Source organism: Neofelis nebulosa, chromosome 7 (genome assembly GCF_028018385.1).
Source record: "Neofelis nebulosa isolate mNeoNeb1 chromosome 7, mNeoNeb1.pri, whole genome shotgun sequence".
NCBI classification, from domain to species: Eukaryota; Metazoa; Chordata; class Mammalia; order Carnivora; family Felidae; genus Neofelis; species Neofelis nebulosa.
The window spans coordinates 91,154,800-91,178,214 of NC_080788.1; the positions used below are offsets into that span (position 1 = coordinate 91,154,800).

The 23,415-nt window shown below is 34.5% G+C and overlaps 1 protein-coding gene across 5 annotated transcripts in view; it reads left to right on the top strand.

Annotated features, from left to right (window-relative positions):
• LRFN5 (leucine rich repeat and fibronectin type III domain containing 5) overlaps positions 1–23,415 on the top strand; it is a 251,687-nt gene that overhangs the window by 13,169 nt on the left and 215,103 nt on the right. The window lies entirely within an intron of this gene.

Here is a 23,415-nt window from a genome sequence, read left to right on the forward strand (position 1 = left end):
AGCACCCCATCTACTAGTGAATTCTAAAATAACCAAGTACATATTCCATCTGCTGCATGTTTTGATGTACATAAAAATTTATCTTCTTAGCATGATATGTATCAACTTCCAGGATCCCATCTGCAAACTCCAGTGTGCGTATGGTGTTTTACTCAGCATGCCCCTTCAGTGGTCACCAACATAATTTTCCCTCTATCCTTCTGGGTTCTTGCCTAAAACCCCCTTGTAATGAAAATACAGATTAACAGAAGAAAACAGAAATTTAACAACGTGTATGCTTTGCGTATACATAGAAATACCCAGGAAAACTGAGTACCTCCCCTAAATGGCCCAAGCCATTACCTTAAATACTATCTCCATGAGGCACCTGGGTGGCTCAGTCAGTTAAGCGGCTGACTTTGGCTCAGGTCATGGTCTCAAGGTCCATGAGTTCGAGCCCCCCCGCGTCGGGCTCTGTGCTGACAGCTCAGAGCCTGGAGCCTGTTTCAGATTCTGTGTCTCCCTCTCTCTGACCCTCCCCCATTCATGCTCTGTCTCTCTCTGTCTCAAAAATAAATAAACGTTAAAAAAAATACTATCTCCAACTAAAGACAAAAAAAAATTTTTGGAGGGGATGGAAAGCCAGTTATGGGAGATTTTCAAGCAAAACACAGTAATGATTGTTATGGGTATGGTTGTTATGCAGTTTGTGCCTCTGCTATGGATAAGAGTTTTTAGAGGTTTAGTTGTCCTCCTCTTCCTAGTACAGAGAGGAAGACACCCTTACAAGTGGAGACTTCTTTTATAAATGTGAATGTCTGTTACAAAAGGGTAACTTCTACTTGTTTTTTAGAGCCTTTCCTATGTCTGCTACTTTTTAAAAGTAATCAACCTAAATTAATGTTTATGCCAAAAAGGCATATTTTGGGGTGTCAAATTCTCCCCTTCACTGCTTTAAGATTTCTTAGCAAGTTTCGTTGTTTTGGGGAAACAAATTGAAAGTAGTCAAGCCATAGTCTGACTGTAAAATCTTTAAAATGAATGTCTCTAGAGGCAGCTGGCTAGCTCAGTTGGTGGAGCATGCAATGCTTGATCTTGGGGTTGTGGGTTCCAGCCCCAATGTCAGATGTAGCCATTACTTAAAAATAAAATCTTTAAAAAATAAATAAAAAATGATAAAATGAATGGCTTTAATAGAATTTAGCTACAAAGGAAATTACATCCATCTGTTCATCATAGAGAATTGAATAACACCTGTAATATTTATGTAAGGCAGGCTTCATTTTATTATAATAAAAGAGTAAGAGAGTATTCATACACACACACACACACACAGAGCTTGTTTATTTTATCAAAACTAAATCATTATTAATATGCATGCTATATATTGTACTGCTAGCAATTATCACACTTTAAAGGAAGATTGTGAATAAATTCTAGGCTAAATGATTGTGGAAAAATAATCATCTTTCATTCATTTTAAAATAATGTGCAGTAAAATTATAAGAAAGTGACAATGACTGAATTTAAATAATACTTTTTAAAAGTAGCACGTAGCTTCTTTTTCTTTTTTTCTTGGTAAAACAGAGATCATACAAATGCTGCCATATTGTATCTTGCATTTGTTCTCACTGTTTTTCAGCCTTCTGAAGTGTAGCATTCTCCATTGTGGCTTAGTCATTTCTTAAAGTCATACTGTTTTTTTTTTTTGTTGTTGTTGTTGTTTTGATAAGAAGTCTGTATTTTCTGATGAACCTTTTTTCTAACTTTCTACTATAATTTAGATGTTATAGTCAATAATAATGAACTGGGTTTTAGCTGGGATAAGCCATCATTTTGTACTGACTTTTTGGTAAGCTTTCAGTCAAAAGAAGGAAGTAAGAAACCCTTGGCAAGGGGTGAGCAGGGTCAGTTTGAGAGCCGCTGTCTCAGCATAGGGTCAGCTCAGCTGTTAAAGCTCAGCCTTCCATCTCCCTAAAGGCTCATTACTGTTCCCTCAGGACCACAGCGTTCCTACAGTTATTAAGGAAAGAAACTTCCATTTGACAAATAAAATGGCTAAAATTCATACCTGTGGGGATTTAAAAAATGGCTGTGTGTTTGAGTTCCTATTAAGTGGTACATCAGAAAAGTAATCAAACACACCCGTGTTTTTTAGGGAACTCTACTATAATACAGTTACTGGTGTATGGACCCACTATTAAATGGTTTTAATAATCAGTTTTCAGTGTCTCTGTTTAAAAAGTCATAAAGAAAAAGTGTAGCTCTGCCTCGCTAGCCTTAATTGACAACTGTAGGCAATATCTACTTATATTTCTTTTTTTTTAAAGATTTTGTTTTTAAGTGATCTCCATGCCCAATGTGGGACTGGAACTCACGTCCCTGAGATCAAAAGTCACATGCTCCACTGACTGAGCCAGCTAGGTACCCCCGATATCAACTCGTGTTTCTTTTTTATTCTTTTTTTAAAATTTTTTAAAATTTTATTTACTTTTGAGAGAGAGAGAGAGAGACCAAGTGTGAGCAGGGGAGGGGCAGAGAGGGAAGGAAACACAGATCCGAAGCAGGCTCCAGGCTCTGAGCTGTCAGCACAGAGCCGGATGCGGGACTCGAACCCATGAACCGTGAGATCATGACCTGAGTTGAAGTTGGATGCTTAACCAACCCAGCCACCCAGGCGCCCCTCAACTCATGTTTCTATTAGATTTTCATTGCTCGAGGCTTCTTAAGGTATCATCCATTCTTTAGGAGTTGGATATTTGCCTTCATTTTAGTTTATTTCAATATAGTGCAGATAGAAACATCCTTTTCATAGTCAGTTTTTGGCCAGCGTACCCTAAAATTTACTAATTATAGTGAAATCACAACTCTGCATTCTTCATTGAGAAGAAGCTGGTGGCAGCCTGGGAAGAAAATAATGTAGTGTGGGTTAGCCAATGTTCCTGTTTCCTCTAGTGTAGTGTGACTAGTTTAATCAATTACAGATGCAGCAGTTAAGTTCCGGAATTACCAAAAAGAAAATGTTTCCTGGCCACTATATATGTGGTATTTTAATATCAAATACCTTGAGCTTCAGCTATCCAAGGTTTGAAATAATTTTGTTGGGGAGCAAGAATTTCCTGTCCTTTTCTAAATCTTTCTAGCTGAACTGAAAATCAAACTGACATGAGACAGATTAACAGGAGAAAATAAGATTTAATATCGTATATACCAGGAATCTAAATAGACGTGGAAATTCCCAAGACAGTGAGGCAAAACGAGGTATATATGTCATTCTGAACAAAGGAGAAGGGGTAGGAGTCTGGAACCTCAAAGGGAATGAATGCAGCTCATAGGGCACTCGTAAGAGGAGTGGATGTTTGGTAATTAGATGTTTTCCCTGCCATACAGATGGGTCACTCAGATAAAAATTATCTTTGGTAATAACAATTGTTCTGAGAAAGACCCCCAATTTTAGATTCTTCTCTGTAGTTAAGGATGGACAAAGGTTTCTCTTTAGTCCTCAGAGTCTGCTTTCAACTCAAAATAGTCCATATGCTGAAGTGGCATATTTTGAGTGGACCTCAAAAAACCAAAACAAAACATATTTTGTATATCTTTTAAAGTATAGTCAAAGACACTGCACTTTTTTTTAATGTTTATTTATTTTTGACAGAGAGAGAGAGAGAGAGAGAGAGAGAGAGAGAGCGAGCATGAGCGGGGGAGGGGCAGAGAGAGAGGGCAGGCTCCAAGCTGTCAGCACAGAGCCTGACGCGGGCCTTGAACCCACAGACCTTGAGATCATGACCTGAGCTGAAGTCGGACGCTCAACCGACTGAGCCACCCAGGCGTCCCCAAGACACTGCACTTTTAATCGGTCAGTGTGGACTGCAGTGTGAACGACTGGTTAGTTTTCCTGCACTTAGTCTTTTTGTGGAAGTATCATTGCTATTCTTTAATTAAAATCAACAATAGATTGTTGCAAATTGTGAACAAAGAAGATGTAATATAATATGATATCATTTGCAACCTCTTAAGATGATTCTACAGACAGGAAAAACATTGAGCTGGAAGGTTATCAGCAAAAATAGAATATAGCAAGAGATATAAAAATAGCACTCTCTTCCCTGTCATTTACAATATGAGTCGAACACTCATTGTATGGTTCCTCATGAAATTTGCAGAGTGCTGAGAGATTCACTTTTAATTGAGGTAACCCTGAGCTTTTTGAAGTGTAACCAGTGACAGACTAAAGTGACATTTTGAAGAAGCACTGGTTGAATTATGAAATACTGTTACTCTACAACGCTGCTGGGAACCTTAATTGGAGTATAGAGTCTAACTAAGGGAAAAAGCAAAAACAAAGGAACAAATGATTGAATCATGATACATTTTTATATTGGGTTCTCTCACAGCTCACACATACACAAAAACATAATTTTCTGTATTCCATTCTTTTGTCTTTTGTTTGAATCAGTGAAGAATGTCCCTCCTGATTCCTTCTTCCTTTTTTCTTTGTCTTAGTTCCAAAAATTGATTAATTCCAGATAAAATATCTTAATTACAGCTTAATCAGTTGCCAGTTTAATTTTTAATGAAGCAACTCTCAGGATATACTTTTTGCTAGTATTTGCCTTCATATTTTTCTAAGATATAGATTACTGTATTATCTTCATCATGATTAAGTGATGGATATTTAGAGATACATTAATGAGTCAGAGAGGAGAGTACAACTGTAGAGTGCTTTTCATTACAGAGTACTTCAGAGTTGTTAAAGGATAGGATCACAGTATGGCTTTGAAATTTATCTCACAGAAACAGCTACTTAGGTTAAATGTACATTACAAGAAAGTTTATTGCAGTAGTGTTTGTAATAGCAAAAACATATTTTACAAAACATTGTACAGACTGAGTATTCACCAATAACAGGCAGGTTTCTTAACGGAATATTGTACTATTCTTTAAGTAACTGAAATAGATCTATATTTGTTGATAAAGCTGTCCAAAATAGATGGTTACATAAGAATAGAAGTTATGGTGGCTATAATGTTATCCTCTTTGCATAAAAAATAATACACACACATATGCAGATGCACATAAATTCATATTTATGAATTAGCATTCTTTGGAAGGGTACATACTCACAAAAAAGTAGATGGTGGTTTCCTCTGGGTGGGAGGGTCAAATGATTTTCAATTTTATCCTTATAGAGAGTTTGAAACTTTTTTACTTTTACATGCTATAATTTGTAATAATAAAAAGCTTAAATATAGGGTTTAAATGACCATTATTGTTATAGATCAAATAAAATTAAAAATGAATCTTCTAAATAATTAAAGGCTATTATATGCTCGATGGTACAATATTACATAAGTCAACAAAAATGTGAATGATATTTGCAAATTTATTTTTATAGATAAATCGCAGAGATTTAGCAACCAAGCTTATCTACAATACTGTTTGCACTGTTTAAAACAAACTATATGTCTGCCTCTTAGAGTGGATTTCCTTAACAATATGAAATACCAAATGTTCAATTGCTTTAGAGTTTCTGCTCAGTCTTATATTGCAAATTTTTAAAGGAAAAGTATCTCTAAAACTTAAACATTTAATTTAATCTGAAGTAATAAGAAAGACAAATACCATATGATTTCACTCAGGTGGGGAATTTAAGAAACAAAACAGATGAACATAGTGAAAGGGGGGAAAAAGGTAGGGAAGCAAACCACAAGAGACTCAACTATAGAGAACAAACTGAGGGTTGTTGGAAAGGAGGTGGGCGGGGGATGGGCTAAATGGATGATAGGTATTAAAGAGGTGACTTGTAATGAACACTGGGTGTTATATGTAAGTGATGAATCACTAAATTCCATACCTGAATCGATTTTACAATATATGTTAACCAACTAGAATTTAAATAAGCAATTGAAATTAAAAAAAATAAAGTGATAGGAAAATTTGACTTCCATGATAAAGGATGTTTCATTCTGGATTTTACTTAAGTTCACAGCTTTATATTTCCGGAGAGGAATTTTGAGTTTTTTGTGTTTGCATCAGACCCCAGCACGATGTTTGCCATATAGATTAAAGATTGGATCATTAAATCAAAAAAGTAATTAGCTTTTTTTTTTCTAGAATCTTAATGTAAATTGAAGATAAAATTATGTTTTCTAATATTCTTCAACATATTAACAGACTAAATAAAACAAAACACAAATATATGTGAGGTCTTGCTAGACCAGTCTAGAAAATTGGAGGAAAAAATACCACTAAATTCCACATTAACAAAGATTAAAAGTATTATTTAAATTTTGTACAACACTAACCTTTGTATAAAAGGTTAGTTTTTACTCCACATTTAACTTTCACAGCTGAATTCTAAGGGAGTATATTTCTTGAAATTTATTTTCCACATTTTTATTGAGATATATGTAATTAACATACCATTTAAGTCACCCTTTTGAAGTGTAGAATTTAGTGGGTTTTAATATAATCACAAGGTTGTGCAACCATTACCACTATCTAATTCCAGAACTTTTTTTTAAAGTTTATTTATTTATTTTTTAGAGAGAGAGGGAGAGAGAGAGAGAGGGAGGCAGAGAGAGAGGGAGAAAGAATCCTACGCAGGTTCCATACTGTCAGGGCAGAGCCCAATGGGGGTGGGGCTCGAACTCACAAACCGAAACCCGTGAGATCATGACCTGAACCCAAATCAAGAGTCGACACTTAACTGACTGAGCTACCCAGTCACTCCTAATTCCAAAACTTTTTTTTTATTCTCACCCCAAAGAAACTCTACATCTATTAGCAATTGTTCCATATTTCCCCCTCTCGGGAGGCTAATTTTTGGGGGGAGAAAAAAAACACAAAAAAGAAAATAAGTACACTGAAAACAAACTAGAGCTTTTTCAAAGAATTAATTTTCCCAAAGGCCTTTTTTAATCTTTCAGGTAAGTAAACCGATTTCTTTTGACACATTCTTGTAGATCTATTTTTTCATTTATGCAGTTTTGTTTTGTGAGATCCTCATTTGCCTAGGCATTTGATTCTGGTAGTTACTCCACATCATTTCATTGGATTCACAAAGTACTAATTTTTATAAATGAAATTGCAGTTTACTATAGACATGCAATATGTTTTTAAGGAAAAAATAATGATAAAGAAATTGGCAACGTGGTCAAAGATGTAGCTTTCTCTATATTGATCTATCCAACCATCTGTCTATAATGGTGTTAGGTGGGAAGAGATTTGAATGGGGTGAGTTCTATAAGTGAATAGTTCAGTAGTGAATATTGTTTATAGCAATACTTTTTGCTGCTTGAAACAATCTGGAAATTTCAGTGACTAGAGGAAAGAATACTTTAGCCACTTTGTATATCATTTGAAATAATATATGTTTTTCCCCTGTTTAGAGAGAGACAATGAAATATACTTAAAGTTTCCATGTATTCAATTGATGATTGTGATTGCTGTATATTAGGAATTGATTTTATTTATTACAGATAAGAAAATTAATATTTTCTCAGTATTTAGCATTCTAAGACATAGTGACATTTGACTGATAACTTATTTCAAGATTGCTGACTTAATATTTTGTTGCACAGAAGGTCCATGTACTGTGCAGAGACTGTTCTGTCCAGAGTGAAGCTTATCTGATCTCTCAATTCTGAGTTCTTGAATGTTGACTATATTTTAAGTTCCTTTTATACCTCAATTCTCCTAAAGAATATTTACTTTTGTCTCACTAAGTGTCAGTGAAACCATTTATCAGAATAGATAAAAAGAAAACAGTTCTAAGCCGGTTCTCTTTTTCTGTAGTTGGGTGCTGTATCTTTAACTTACTGATTCGTTTATTCAACAAATATTTATTGATAACATTCCATTTATACCAGAAATAGTAGTAAGATCTAGAGATCCAACAGTAGGTAAGAGAGATATGATTGTTGCCCTTGTGGAATGTACATAGTAGCAGGGAGAAAGACACTTGGGAATTCATGGATTCATTCTGTTTAGCATCAATTAAGTGTCTGATAACTGGTGCTGGCATTAAAGAGATAGAGTTGCTTTGAATGAGTGGAGACTTCTGACTCCCAGTGTGCTCTGGGAGTGGACAAGGTGGGATCCCATCTGTCAGGCTCACCTTCTGGGTGAGCCCATGCTGCACACTGATGAATCATGGTGCATGCTGGGCTATCTTGTTCTGTCTGGACTGCTGTTCTGTCCCCTGTAAATTCTCATTTAATCTGTAAACTACTAAAATTCACATGTTAGGCTAGATTCACCACCTGCTGTTTTTTTTTTAAAAAACAGTATTGCAGATTATATACGTATGCATGTATAATACCATGTGTCTCTTTATTCACACACACACAAAAATGCGTTTCCTTGGTTATTTATGAGGTTTGAGGGTTTTTCTGCTTTTATGTCTTTTTTTAGAAGTTTTAAAAGTTTTTATTTATTTTTGAGAGAGAGAGACACAGAGCATGAGTCGGGGAGGGGCAGAGAGGGAGAGGGAGAAGGAGGCATAGAATCCGAAGTAGCCTGCTTTTCTTTCTATTTTAGATAATTTAGACTGCTCTGGCTCAAACGCTGGCTTAAAAATTTGTTTGAAGAGTATTTCCTGTTAATCAAAACCATATTATGTTTGATTTGCATTTATGGTTGTTTCTTATATTATACTATCAGATAAATTATCCAACAACTGGAGCCTGAAATTTACTGTTCAGTCAATCAACTTTGGGCTCACTTATTTGTGGGTTCCACTTCCATGCTGTTTTATGGCCTTGAAAGAATTCACACTTACTTACGTGTTAAAATAATTACATTTTTTTACTTCAACTCATTTTCTTCAACATAACCAGGTGTTCAAAGGTTCCTATACATTATTTACATTTTACTTCTCTGGATGGAATTTTCTAATTGGTTAGTCAGTATAGTGGGTACAAAATCTTGTCCAAGCATTACTAAAGTATTTGCAGTTCTCTAAACATACTCAGCTATTTTATGTTTCTGTCTTTGATTCTACTCTGTTTTCTCTTCCTTTTGTTTGTTTCACAGACAAAAAAATGAGTATCATTTTCTAATCGTCCTCAAATTATTTATTCAACAGGATTTCCAGAATGTTTTTTTGGGAAGGCTTTTCTGATGCCTCAGAGTTGAGGTTGTTGTCACACATCCTTGTTTCCATCCTGCCCTCATAGCATATATCCTGGAGAGGCTTCAGGTGGTTCTCTGTGTTTCCATGCAAATGTAATGTCATGGCCATTCTGTATCAGAGCATTTTTTTTTTAATTCACAGCACTTACACATTCTATTTAAATTGTTTTCTTATCTTTCTCTCCACATTTTCTAGACAGACTCTGATGTATTTGAGGGCATGATATACTTAACATATTAAAAATTTTTTTTAATCCAAATGCCTAGAATAGTGTTTGGAATTATTCAATTGAATTATTGAAATGAATTACTCATTTATGGGTAAGGCCGTAATGGTGACACAAAATACAGGCAATGATTTTCTCAAAAATTCTCCCAAGTTCGTTGATACCAAGCTAAGGATATGCTGTCAAGTAATACTTGAAGACCTTTTCTCAGAAAAAAAAAATACTGGGAAAAACTAAGAAGGACCTTTGTACACATCCCCATTAAAATTAAAGAAAAAATTTCCTCTGTGTTGAACCAGTTTAAAGCAATGACTTCTTTCAGATATTTAATTATTGTTCTGAATTGGCTGTTAGAGCATGTAAACTTAGAAGATACTGTAAATATTTATCATTTCAAAGTTATAATTTGAATTATTGATCCTTTTCAGGGATTTCTGAAGGCTCTTTTTGAGGAATGCATGACTTTAGAACAGCTCTCTTTCTTGGATTATAATCTTCCCATTTGTTTGAATCCATACTATTTTCTCAGAATACAGAAATTGTAATTCCATGTTGTACGTTATAGTACAGTATAATTTCATACATATATATACATATGCTATATGATAATATAGTACACATAGTATAGTTGTCATTTACTTGCTGCAATTCAGATGTACAATAATAAAATAGTGAGAAGGTTCTCATTTCTTCAGCAGCATTACTATTTTGCATCAGATACTTTTGAGAAGACATTAGTGGAAACATATAATTCTCTTTTACAGTAGAATAATTTAATCATATAAGACATATGATTGCTTTAATCACTGGACATGAATTTGTCTACTCTCATCTTCTTTGATCATTTAAAAAAGTCCTTTATATCAATTAGATATATTTTATATTCTTAGTATTTTTTCCTTTGGTATTTGTGTTATTTCTTTACCATTTTGTTTACATCTTTTATTCTTAATTTATTGACCTTAAATGGAAGACTTCCAAATTAAAATCTGACTGTCTCTTCTGACTTATTAAATGTTAGGGTGAATTAGGTTGCAGTGGCTTATGTAAAGTTCTGGACTCTCTACTTATACTCTTCCCTCTTTTATTTATTTTTTTTTTAAATTTTTTTTTCAACGTTTTTTATTTATTTTTGGGACAGAGAGAGACAGAGCATGAACGGGGGAGGGGCAGAGAGAGAGGGAGACACAGAATCGGAAACAGGCTCCAGGCTCCAAGCTGTCAGCACAGAGCCCGACGCGGGGCTCGAACTCACGGACCGCGAGATCGTGACCTGGCTGAAGTCGGCCGCTTAACCGACTGCACCACCCAGGTGCCCCACTCTTCCCTCTTTTAATCTATACTTCTAGTCCTGCAAGATAAATCTTCCTAAAGTGCTTCACTCATGTAATTTCCCTAGTCAAAAACCTCCAGATGTTTCCCATTGCTTACTAAATTAAATTCAAACTTGTTCTCTGACATTCATGACCCTCCAAACCCCAATAAGATCCAGTTTCTAGTCTCAACTATGACACTCCTCTGTTCACACTACATATAGCAATAAAACTGAATTATTTGGTTTTCACAGACTCTACTGTCTTTTATTTCACTCCTTATATTTCTTTAGGCTTCTTCCTGGAATACCTGCTTTTGTATCATTTCTGACTGTTCAAATTCAACTGATTATTCAGAACCTATTTCAGAAATCTGAAGCATCTCCTGATTTGTTTATTCAACACATACTTATCTGTCAGGCATTTACCAAGGGTGCAATGAATGAAACAGTTAAGAGCTTTATTATAATGAGTTTTTTTTTTATTAGGCCAAGGTGTTAGGCAATAAATAAATTAGGAAATAAAAATATAAAATATTAAGTGCTGATAAGTGCTATGAAGGAAAATATTAGAAGTGCCATGAATGTGTAATCAGAGGTGGAGGGCTTATATATTATTAAGGGTGATCAGGCATATGTCCTCTCTTATGAGGGGACATTTTCAGAGAGACCTAAATGAGCAGGGGACTAAGTCACAGAGATATCTAGAAGTCCTGAGAATGAAGCAAGAGAGTGAATTCAAGACCTCTCTGGCAGCAGCCAGCTTGCTGTGTTTACAAAATAGCCATCAGGCACTGGTGGCTAAAGATGAGTAAGTGAGCAAGAGAGTCACCAAAGGGGTTAGTAAGTCCTATGAGCCAGCACAAGGATTTTGACTTTTAACATGAAAGATAGTAATCCAAGGAGGGTTTTGAGTGGAGATTTAACATGAACTCATTATTAAAAAGGATCACTCTGGTTGCTGCCTTTGAAATAGACTACAAGGTCACAGAGGGAACACAAGGCAGCACAAAAAGCTACGTGGGTCAAGATTTGATGGTGGATTGAACCCGGATTTGGTGTAGGAAGTGACCACATTAAGGGCTGGTTTTGTGAATTAAGGAAGTATGTTTGAAAGGAGGGTAAGAAATCGCACACAAAATATCAGCACCATTTTGTAGACTCTTTTTTCAAAGCGGCTGTTACTTATTTTTAACAGTAATATCTTGTGCAAGGTTGTTTACTAAACTATTGACTTCCATTATTTCTATTTAAACCTCATAACAACCTGATGGAGAGTAGGTATTCAATATTATTGTTACGTTTTTATATATGAGGTGCTTGGAAGACAGGTTGAATTACAAGAAAATTTTCTATGTATCTATCTTCTTGTATTCTTAGAGAAGGAAAAAAAACAGCTAGGAATAAATATACCACATTGTTAATAGTGGTAGAAAAATAGATAATTTTTTCTCTTATTTATGTTTACCTGCATCCCTTTTAAGAATATTGATTTTCCTTTACTTATTTTTAAATTCCTATATTTAGATACACCAGGATATCACTTTTGTAATCTAATAAGTGTTAAATATGAAAGCATGATTTTTAAACCCACTTTACTGGACTTTTAAATCTTATAATAATTGACAAAGTATGGGATTTATACTTAGACTTGGTTTCAGATTCTACCACCTTGGGCAAATAATTTAGCCTCTCTGAACTTCATTGTCTTATCTATACACTGAAACTAATAATCCCAAGGTTTCAGACTGGTTTTCAGGATGCAAATGGCTAACAAAATGGGTTGGACACAATTCCTGAAACAATAGAGTACAACAAAATGGTCACTATTATTATCATGTTCATATTATGTAGATTTTTGGATTTAATTACTCAATAGATAAGACAAAGGATACAATACCATAATATATATAAAATAATACAGCTGTAATCTGTTTCTAATTAATTGCTATGAAAATGAATTTCAACTAAGAGCTTTGTTTAATTGGTCAATTTTTAAAATATCCCAATGTCTGCCTTGATTATAGGCTCTCATATTACTTTGGAGGATGGAATTTATTTTCTCTTTAAATGTTTAAAAATATTTAACATATATTGATTTTCTTTTAAAATGCTTTCGTGAGTACTTTTAAATAGATTTGAATAATTAAAAATAATCAATGAAGGACCACTTTTAGATACTGCTTTACTGTGGGCTACTGCTCCTTGGTGAAAAATTCCACTGAAGTTTGTTGCAACCACACCTGACGTCTATCTTAGTTCATTGTGTGTTCAAGTTTTAGGATCAGGTGTGATTCCATAAAAAACATTGCAAGTATGACATTATGTGTGCAATGTCATGAGTGTAAGTTAAGATATTCCTTTATACATATAGATGTTTAAAAAACAGCAGGCAAAATGTTCTCTGCAGTTTTTGTAAATGTTGCCCTCTATAGTTAAGGATTTTTTTATGTCATAAAAGGAAAAGTATTTAGATGAAGTAGTTATGTGCACCCCTAAGATAATAATGTAGACCCTATTTTTCTAATATGTATGTGTGTATAAATTTTACCATGTCTTATATCTAGCAATCCAAATGAACAGCTGTTAGGCATCAATTGATGTGACTGAATTGCATTTTTTCCTGGGGATAGGAATGTGAAGAAATAAAAACCAATGCGGTCTTCTGCAATGTTATTTCAAAATGCTAAATTACTGTTGTATGATTTGCATTATCTTGGTTTGCCTTGCCTCTAAATTCAGTTATTTTCATTGGCTTTCACTATTCTTAAATGTTACTGGATTTTTTAACATTACAATGATTGTTCTAAAGTAAATTCAAGATTACTATGTAATGGTTTTTAATAAAACTAAGCAAATCTGGGTTCAGTGTGTGAAGGACATTCACCATAATGAGCTTCATTACATCCACTCAGTGGTAGACCTGTGTGAATCGCTAAAATGATTCTAACTTTCCTGAAATTAAATGTTTTAACATTTCTAGATTAGAAGTTATACTCATTTTTTAATTGTGCCAAAAAAGTCTCTCTATATTGGGAGGTGCTTCCAGTGATGGAATCCTCCAGAAATACCTGTTCGTCTAATGCGCTTTCTCCCCATGGAGTCTCCTGGTCATCAAGAAGACATTAAAGCAAATAGCTTAATACAGAGACAGGACATATAGTGCTGTTGGCCAGTTATGAGAGCTTCTGTACTTTAAGAGGGGAAATAAAATAGAGAATAATATAATTTGGGAGCCAAAGGAGAGTTTTGTAATTTTCATGAAAACACTGACTGTATAGATATAATTCATGAGACATTGAAATATGAAACTTTTTCTAAGGCATGATTAACTGTAACATATTTTGTGGACTGACTCTAAGAACCGTATGTCCCAGTGTATAACTAAAGACCTGTTGCCTAAATTATACCAAAGTGATCTGATTTCCTTTAAGCTGTGAGATTTGGGTCCATTTTGGTTTTTTTATTTCTATTTTTTGGGTCCATTTTTATTTTTGTCATTTTCAGTTTTGATTCTACATATTGAAAGTGAGATCTGTTCTTTCACTTTTCTACATATAGTGGATTAAAGTTCCTCTGGGTTATTCTTCAACATGGTATATAATTTAGGAATTGCATTACTATAGTCCCTCTAGGAAACAGTTCACCAGTGGTTACAAATTGTTCCCAAATGACGAGTATAAAAGGACAGCATGTTAATATTTTTGATTTTAGGACTAAGAAAAGCATTATTTTTGTTTTGTGATGAAACTAGAACCCATTACTTTGCAGTAAATGGTATTTTGTTAAGGTCAGCAAACCATATTGGATTCTGAACACTGACTCAGATATATCCTTCAAAAAAGAACATTTAAACTGTACCATGATATTTTTGAAAACTGTCTTAATTGTTATAAATTATTTTAAAGGACAGGTACAAAGCTTGTATATTCACAGGACTCTCTATATACAATATAACTGAAACTTGACAAGTCAAAAAACCCAAGTATTATTCATATGTCAAGATTTTGAGTTCAGTTTTAAAAGTTAATACATGCAGTAGAAAGTTAAGTTGAAATGCCTTATTCTTCAAGTAAATGTAATGATTTAACAGATTTTCCCGAGTATCATAATGTACTATGTACTATAATGTGAGTGATTAAAAGATAAGGAAGTTGTAATTTTTGTTTTAAATAAAATAGTTATATTTTGGGGAAATATGACAACCTCACAAATGAATCTAATCAAAGCAGAATATGAATGGTGCAATAGGAGACCATGGGATTATGAGGTTTTATGACAGAAAAAACTTATAAAAGTATATCTTATAAGATCTAGTTAGGAACCCAGAAAATATCAGGAAGAAGGATGTATCTGATACGGTTCTTGAAGAACTGGTTGGATTTGAGTGGTTTGAAGTGAGAGAGTAGGCATTTTATTTTATTTTTAAAGATTTTATTTTTAAGTAATCTCTCCACTCAATATGGGGCTTAAACTCACAACCGCAAGGTCAAGAGTGAGTCACCCACTCTACCGAGTGAGCCAGCCAGGTGCCCCCAGAGTAGGAATTTTAGAACAAGAGGACTGTGTGAAGAAAACAAAAGGAGGATGAACAAGTCATATTTAGGAATGACTAGTCTAAATATTGCTGGAGTTATAGGGTATAAATAGGATAGCAATGGAAGAAAATGCCTGAAAATATTTTAGAGGTAGGGAATTCATATGAAATTTTGATGGAAATTGGGAGCCATTGAAGTTTAATGAATTGGGGAATTACACAGTTGGAACTTCCTTGTGAGTATAATCAGAAAATGGTTCATCTGATGAGTTAGAGAAATACTGGGTGTAAAGAAACTGGTTAAAAGACAGCGAAAGCATTCTGGGTGGGAGGCAATAAGGACCTGCATTGTGAAGTTTGTATCAGAAATGGAAATAAGCATCTGGCTCAGTGATCTCAGTGAATTCCAGTTTACTTTCATTAGAATTCAGGAATCTTGTTTTAATACATTTTTTTCTGTGAGATCACAGTAAGAGTTATTAATAAACTGTCTTTTGATCTCAAGCTCTTAGAAGGGGATTTGTTTCATGCGTCTCCCACACTCTTACTGACTATGGGCATTTGCTGTGGCCTTTGGGCCCCTCAGTACCAGTTCCATTGTTTAGGCCAGATAGAAAAAAGGTGCTCAGGCAATGGTCTTCAGTGGGAGGTGCTCTTTGTCAATCAGGCTCCTTTAGTCTATTATTTTAATTAGTGAGAATTACTCTCTCTTCTTGTACTTCCATCATTTTATGATGGTGGAATTATTTAGTTATCAGCATGTTGTGTTCAGGTATATTGTTTTGTTTTGATTTAATTACATGACACTTTGAAACTACCAGAATTGAGGTAAGGAAGAGGACAGGATTTTTATTTCTTTTTCTGAAGCTGCTTTCTTCTTTTCTAGGCATAAGCCAAGGTGCCGTGATTAGATCCAGAATCTGTCCAGAGTCATCTCTAACTCTTAAAGAATTCCATTCTGAATTTGTACACCCTACCCTTAGCCTGCTATCCCAGCACAATAGTCAGGACTAGGATTATTCTATTTACCCAGTTTTGGGGTTTATCTCAGTCAAGGGCCAGGCCTTCCAGGGTATTTATTTTATTTTATTTTATTTTTTTGTTCTGAGCTTTTTACATTTCATTTAGAGTTGTTAGATAAATATAGGGTTGCTTAGGGATAAGTGAAAATTGCAGTATATGTCGAAGGGCAGGATCAAAAGTATTAAGAGCTGCTTGACTTGCTTTTTTTTATTGAGAACCTGAGATATGATGACATTCTCCACAATTTCAAGGAAGTCTTTAAAACCTTGTGACAGGAACCTGATCAAGTCATTTCAGAGCCTTGAACAGTTCTTCTCTGCCCCTGGGCTACTGTGGGTACCTAGGAAGGTTTCTTTCTCAAGTTTAAATTTTCCTTAGGGAATCTTTCCAGGTTTTGCATGAAACAGATTCCATTCTCTGTTTACTCCCTTGGCTATAAGAGGTTTAAGATTAAGACCTTCCCTTATTCCCAGATTTATTTATGCCTCTCCCATCAACACCAAACCCACTTGGCTGTGGCCCTGTGGCTTCACCTATGAGGAGTTCCGACATTCTAAATAGATGCTATAATATGAGATGAGTCCATCTACATAGGTCATGAGACTCTGGATTCTTTATTCATCTCACAGACATGATGCAACCCTGAGGACTTTGGACCTCTGGGATTTCTGCTGTTACTAGTGAGGAATTTACTGATGCTAATATATATTCGTGTTACACTAGGTATCAGTTGTTTCTCCTAATTAAAATGGTAGGGCATTTAGGATTCAGGATGGTTCTACCAAGTGCTGTTGCATTTTCCTTCGAATTCAGCGGGGGTTTTTGTTGTGTTCTAGTAGAAACTCCACACTGTCAGGGCCTGCTGTCCTCAGAAGTTACTGTAAGGCGGTTCACTACCCATTTAGGGAAGAAAAAACAAAGTTCCAGCATTTCGTATAATATTCTAATTGCTTTCTCTTGCTAAATGAAAAGAAAAAAAAGCGTTGAAAAATATCTGACTTGCCAACTTCCAGTTTGCAGTTCTTCTAGTGTTGAATATCAGTACTCACTAAAATTTGTATTCTTTGAGAAAAAGATCCTAGTCCTTAAAAGTAATTCTAAGCAATCTTAATTTTTGGAAGTCAGTTTTAAAATTAATATAACCTAATTATATGAGATATGTATTTTTATAACACAAGCTAAATTATATGCAACATAAGCAAATTTAAATTGTGTAAAGCTTAGAAGTAATGATAATGAAATATGTTAACATACATTAAATATTTTTATCAGGGCCTTTAATTATGTTTCTGGAAATACATTAGATGTGGTACTTATAATACAGAAAGAATGATATTAATTTATATTTGTGTGTCTCTTTGCATCTGTTAGAAAGCATTTTTCTCATGTCATTTTATTTAATCCTTACAGAAATACTGTGAGGTAGAAAAGGTTGGTATAATTGTCGTTACAGTACAGATAGGAAATTTGCTTGATAAAACATACTTGAAAAGTGACAGAAATGGATTCCTAATATTTTAGTATCTTAGTATTATTCTGACTCCTAGTACCATTTTCCCTCTATCAAAATTCTAACAATTTTTAAAAGTTTATTTTTGAGAGAGAGAGAAAGAGCAAGAGCACACATGAGCAGGGGAGGGTCAGAGAGAGACAGAGAGAATCCCGAGCAGACTCTGTGCTGTCTGCACTAGGGCACGGCATGGGGCTCAATCTCATGAACCGTGAGATCATGACCTGAGCCAAAACCAAGAGTCGGGTGCTTATTTGACTGAGCCACCCACGTGCCCTGCCTCTGTTGAAATTCTAAGATAATTTTTTTTTCCTAGAGACAGAGCTCATGAACTGCTCATCAATAGCAGGAATCCATTCTTTTCCTCTTATGACTAGTATTTTATTAGGCATTGGGAATGCAAAGTAGATAATACTGCCTTCGCCCTCAAAGGATGGATGGTCTGGTTAATATTTTTTATAGACCATGTCATAGCCTAATTTGGAAATCACAGACATAGGGAATAATTTGCCTCTTGTTCCCTTAGCAAATGATAAGATTCAGTATTATTTTTTTTCCTACAGTGTTACTAATTGAGCAAAGAGAAGGTCATGAATCCAGATCTACTTGTTTTTTTCTGCTGAGTTGGAGTGGATAGCCTTAAAAAGGGAACTCTCCTAGGAACAGGACATCTGGTTTTTGTCTTTGGCTCTGAAATAACTTGTATGACTTGAGAATATCATGTAAACTTCTCAGTAATTTTTTTCATTTATAAAACAATCATATTAAAACTTACCCCACTTACCTCACAAGATTGGTGTGAAGAAAAAATATTATTTTTTAGGTGAAATTGAAATAGAAAAATGTGTGAGGACTAAACAAATACAGACTAATAATGTCTAATTCTGGATACTGTGTCAAGAAATTCCTTACAGATAACTGGAGTTATGATAAAAACTGCCACCTTAACAATATTTATCACATTCTTTTTTTAAAATTTTTTAATGTTTATTTATTTTTGAGAGGGACAGAGTGTGAGTGAGTAAGGAGCAAAGAGAGGGAGACACAGAATCTGAAGCAGGCTTTAGGCTCTGAGCTGTCAGCACAGGGCCCGACGCGGGGCCCGACGCGGGGTTCAAACTCGTGAACTGAGAGATCATGACCTGAGCTGAAGTTAGACGTTTAACCGACTGAGCCACCCAGGCGCCCCTCTAGCACATTCTTTAGGTGCCATTATCTACTAGGATCAGAGGTGAAAGGAAATTTAGGTGATGGAAATGTCAGAGGTGAAAACATGCTTAATTGTGAGTCTGAAGATCCTGACATTCCAAGTCAGCTTTGTCAATATAGTCTTACAGTCTGAGGTAGATTGGAGTGCCATTTTTCCCTTGCCTTGGGCTGTTAATATAAAAACATACTTTTTTATGCCAAAGCAAGTGGAAATATGTATAATAATTCCAACATTGGAAGACATCAGAGCACTATATGGTAATGCAGTTCTACACTACAGGAAAACTTCTGCTTTGGGATAAGCAAATTGAAGTTGTGTTTCCACCCCGTGATTGTTTCCATCGTGATGTTTATTATATCACATTTTACTTGCGTTTATATCATCAAAGGAGCGACACACAGGAAAGACTAGGACACTGTGAAGACAGAATCATGTGGGGAGCATTCATGAAAAATTAAATGCCCTCAGCATACCCAGAAGTAGGTCATTTCATTCTTTATCAAATTTATATATATTCTCTATTAAATTTATATATCATAGTCACTGATTAACCTGTATTTGGGTACTATAATTAAATAAATCAGAACTTTCTTTATTATCAAAGAATATACCATGGATAACAGACAGTATCAAGTTAAAAGATTATCCAAGAAATTTCTTAGTCAAATTTCTTTGCTCTTTGTCTCATATCTCATGATTTTACACCTCTGTCTTGCATACTTTTGAGATTCTCTACCTAAATGACCTATTTTTATCTTTGGTAGCTTATATCAGCGAAAGATGAAAGATCTCAGGTCTAAATAGAATACACAGGGCATTACCTTAGAACTATATCTGAATCCCCTGGTGTTAGAATTTCAAGGATGAGTATTTGAAGAAATAGCACTAAGAACTTTATGTTTTTCAAAGATATAGGATGGCTGAGTAGACAAAGAATAAAAAAAAAATTCACTCTCTCTCAAGTGCAAATTATATAAACTGTCGGCTGATATTCCCCTCCTAATGTAAAACCACAGCACAGTAACTTGAGACATATTTGATCATTTCTGGAGACAGGATGATCTTTGGTGGGCATTTGAAAGCAATATTCTGAAGGTCTGAAAAGGACACTGGATGGGTCATATAAAATATTAGCTATACATTCAAGTATTAGAGAATTCCAGAAAAATGGGAATGCATTTGATTGTGGATTTCAGAAAAAAAATGGATGAATGCAATAAATTCTTATGTCTCTTTCATCAACATTGAGAAAATATGACCATGTAATCATTTTTGATTACATGCTTATAGGCTGGAAGAGTAATATTTTGGTTAATTTAAATTACAAATTTTAGCTATTTTATGGTAATATATTTTTCAAAATAGTATATTTTTCTAAAACACCATGCTATACTAATAAGATTACTATTTTTCTCATTTCATGTACACATGAGTACGTTTAGTATGACATGACTTTCCTATGCATTTTTATATGCATATTTTTAGAGTTCTTGGGAAGATAACACAAAATTTCACACCAAATTGCTCCTTAAATTCCACAAATATGTTGCCAAAGTCATAATTATCAGGTCTGTAGTGTCCTATATCAGATATTCATGTGGTTCTTTGTGGTTTGATAATGGCTTTATGATTTAAAAGATTTTGAAAGGTGAAGGATAATTCTACTGCCCTGAAACATCACAAATTGATAATGTGAAACATTACTGTAGTCCATAAATCAACCGATTTCCCTTTGTTTTCATAGTTCAACACATTTTCCCTTGTTGAAAATGAGTGCATCAGCATAAAAGCCTCTTGAGCAAGAAAAATGTATATTGATCACTGAAAGTGCATTTCTGTAATACTTTGAAGTTATTGAAATTAACCCTAAACTATGTTTTATTTGACAATAGATTCCTTTCATGTTGTTTATATTTATTGTTTTATACCTTAATAGAGATGCAAAAATAATTTCCATTGCAAAAAAACCCATGTAAGACCTGTCTTACTATTTGAATTTTTTGTAACATTTGGTAAACATCACAAGCCTTATACTCAATGTAAGAGTTAACAGATTATCCATCATAACTTTTATAACACTTTTGTCCCCTGACAAGGTGTTGAAATATATATATGGATGCTGAATCATCTGTGTTACTACAAAGTACACCTGTCTAGTAAACATACAGAGAAGATATAGACTCTAGAGCAAACGGATGTTTGTGTTGTAACCTGAATACTAGCTTTTCTGATTTACCATATCATCCCTTTGCATTTCACATTTTCCATTTGGAAAATGGTGATAACATTAGTCTTCATCTAGCTCAATGAATGTTACAGAAATAGATGAGACAGCATATTCGAATAGCTCACAGAGCTTTGAAAGAAAGTTGCTATGCAGATTGAGGTAATGTGTAGGTCAAAGCTACTGGCTAAGGCAGGTGCTTCCTCACTGATATTTGGTTTCTCCCATTCTAAGATCAAAGTAGGCTGTCTGCCAAGAGACATGGGAAATCATGAAGAACTGGCATAAATTTCGAGATTTTAGCCCTGTTCCCCACTTCTCCATTCCTGATGACTTGAATTAAATGGTGACTGCCAGTGTGGATTGATAGAAAGACAATTTGCACCATGATTCATAGACTTATTAACCAGCTTTTTTTTCCCTCCTTTTTTGTTTTTTCCCTCCTTTTTTGTTTTTTCCTTGGCATCTTGCACTCTGAAGTAAAAGGCTGTCTTATACAAAAAAGATGTCTTATACAAAATTGTAAATAATATGACATAGGTGTTTTGAACGCTAAGTAAAGATTAGAGAAACATTAATTAGCTGGGTTAAATCACCAGTCATTTAAATATAAATAATTTGGTATGCCTATATGCTGATACCTCATCCTTCATTGTCACAGTTTATACCATATATATTAACAAAATATAATAAAAACGGATTAATGGCCTTTTGTAATCAGTCACACTAAATTCAGTATAAAAATACATTTTAATTGATTTATAATTGAGGAAATCTAATGCTTAGGAAAATCATTTGTACTTTTGACTCTCCAGATGTTTTACTGGTTAACTAATTTAGGATTGTACAGGTATGAATTTTGTAACTTTTTCATAAAATAAATCAAGAGGAAAAGATACCAATCTGAATTTTAAAATATTCTAAATTTCACTATATTTGTTAGAACATTGTGCATAAATAAATTTGGCCAAACAGAAATGAAACAATTGAAACCAATGGAATGTTGAATATATATTAGTGCAATTAAAGATATATATTTTGATTTATACAATATCCTGTGAAAATATTGAGATGGAAAAATATTTTAGAATGTATTTCCTTTCATGGGTATTTTTGAAAACTAAATAAAATATCTCCCCAACCCACTAATAAATTATGCATATTAGTTTCTAAATGTTCTAGTATATTTGAAAATCCATTGTTTTTACATGAGTGGGTTCCTTCAAGATCCTGATTCCATCTTCAGCAGCTCCCCAGCAGGCACTAAAAAAAAAAAAACAACAAAAAAAGGTAAATTCAATAATGTCATAAATAACGTCATTTCATGTTCTTCTATAAATTGTCTTCCCTTGAGGCGCCTGGGTGGCTCAGTCGGTTAAGCCTCCGAAGTTGGTTCAGGTCATGATCTCGCAGTTTGTGAGCTCGAGCCCCACGTCGGGCTCTGTGCTGACAGCTCAGAGCCTGGAGCCTGCTTCAGATGCTGTGTCTCCCTCTCCCTCTGCCCCTCCCCTGCTCATGCTCTGACTCTTTCTGTCTTTCAATAATAAATAAACGTTAAAAAAATAAAAAAAATTATCTTCCCTGGGTACAACCTCTCCTTCTCCACTGGGACACACACACACACACACACACACACACACACTTCCTGCTTAAATTTATTTACTGTCAATTCCATATATTCTTTAACTGTCCGCTTTAGGCGCTGTAGTATTCTCATCTTTTCACACACAGGAAACCATTGTTTCCCTCTCTTTGCTTGTGCTCAGATTTTCCTGGGACGGAATACTCCCTATTCTAATCTCTACCTGCCAAAGTCTCAAAGTGAATTCTTCACTTTTCTAAAAGTAATCTTTCCCTCCTCAGAACCACTGTAGCCAATGCACAGTTTGGCAAATTGCCCCATATAACAGGTGGTGATGTAAAAATAAATTGCTAATGTAGAAAATTGAAATCAGAAGTAATTAGAATACTTTTCCTGCTTCTTGAAGTCACTGTTGACAATAGAAGTGGTGTTTTGTTTTTGATACTATTCACTGGCTGCTTTATTTGTGCAAACCTCTGAGAGCTTTAGAGTTAACAGACACTCTGAGATCCTAAAAGTCCTATAAAATGATTGTAACCAGTTTTGGTACTTCAGATACTTCATATATGAATTTCAGACCTGCAAACTGAAACCATATGTATTTATAGCGTGCATGCAGGCAGATTCCAAGTGTTATCAGTTGGTCATTGAATCTCTTTTAAATAACATGGCTTTA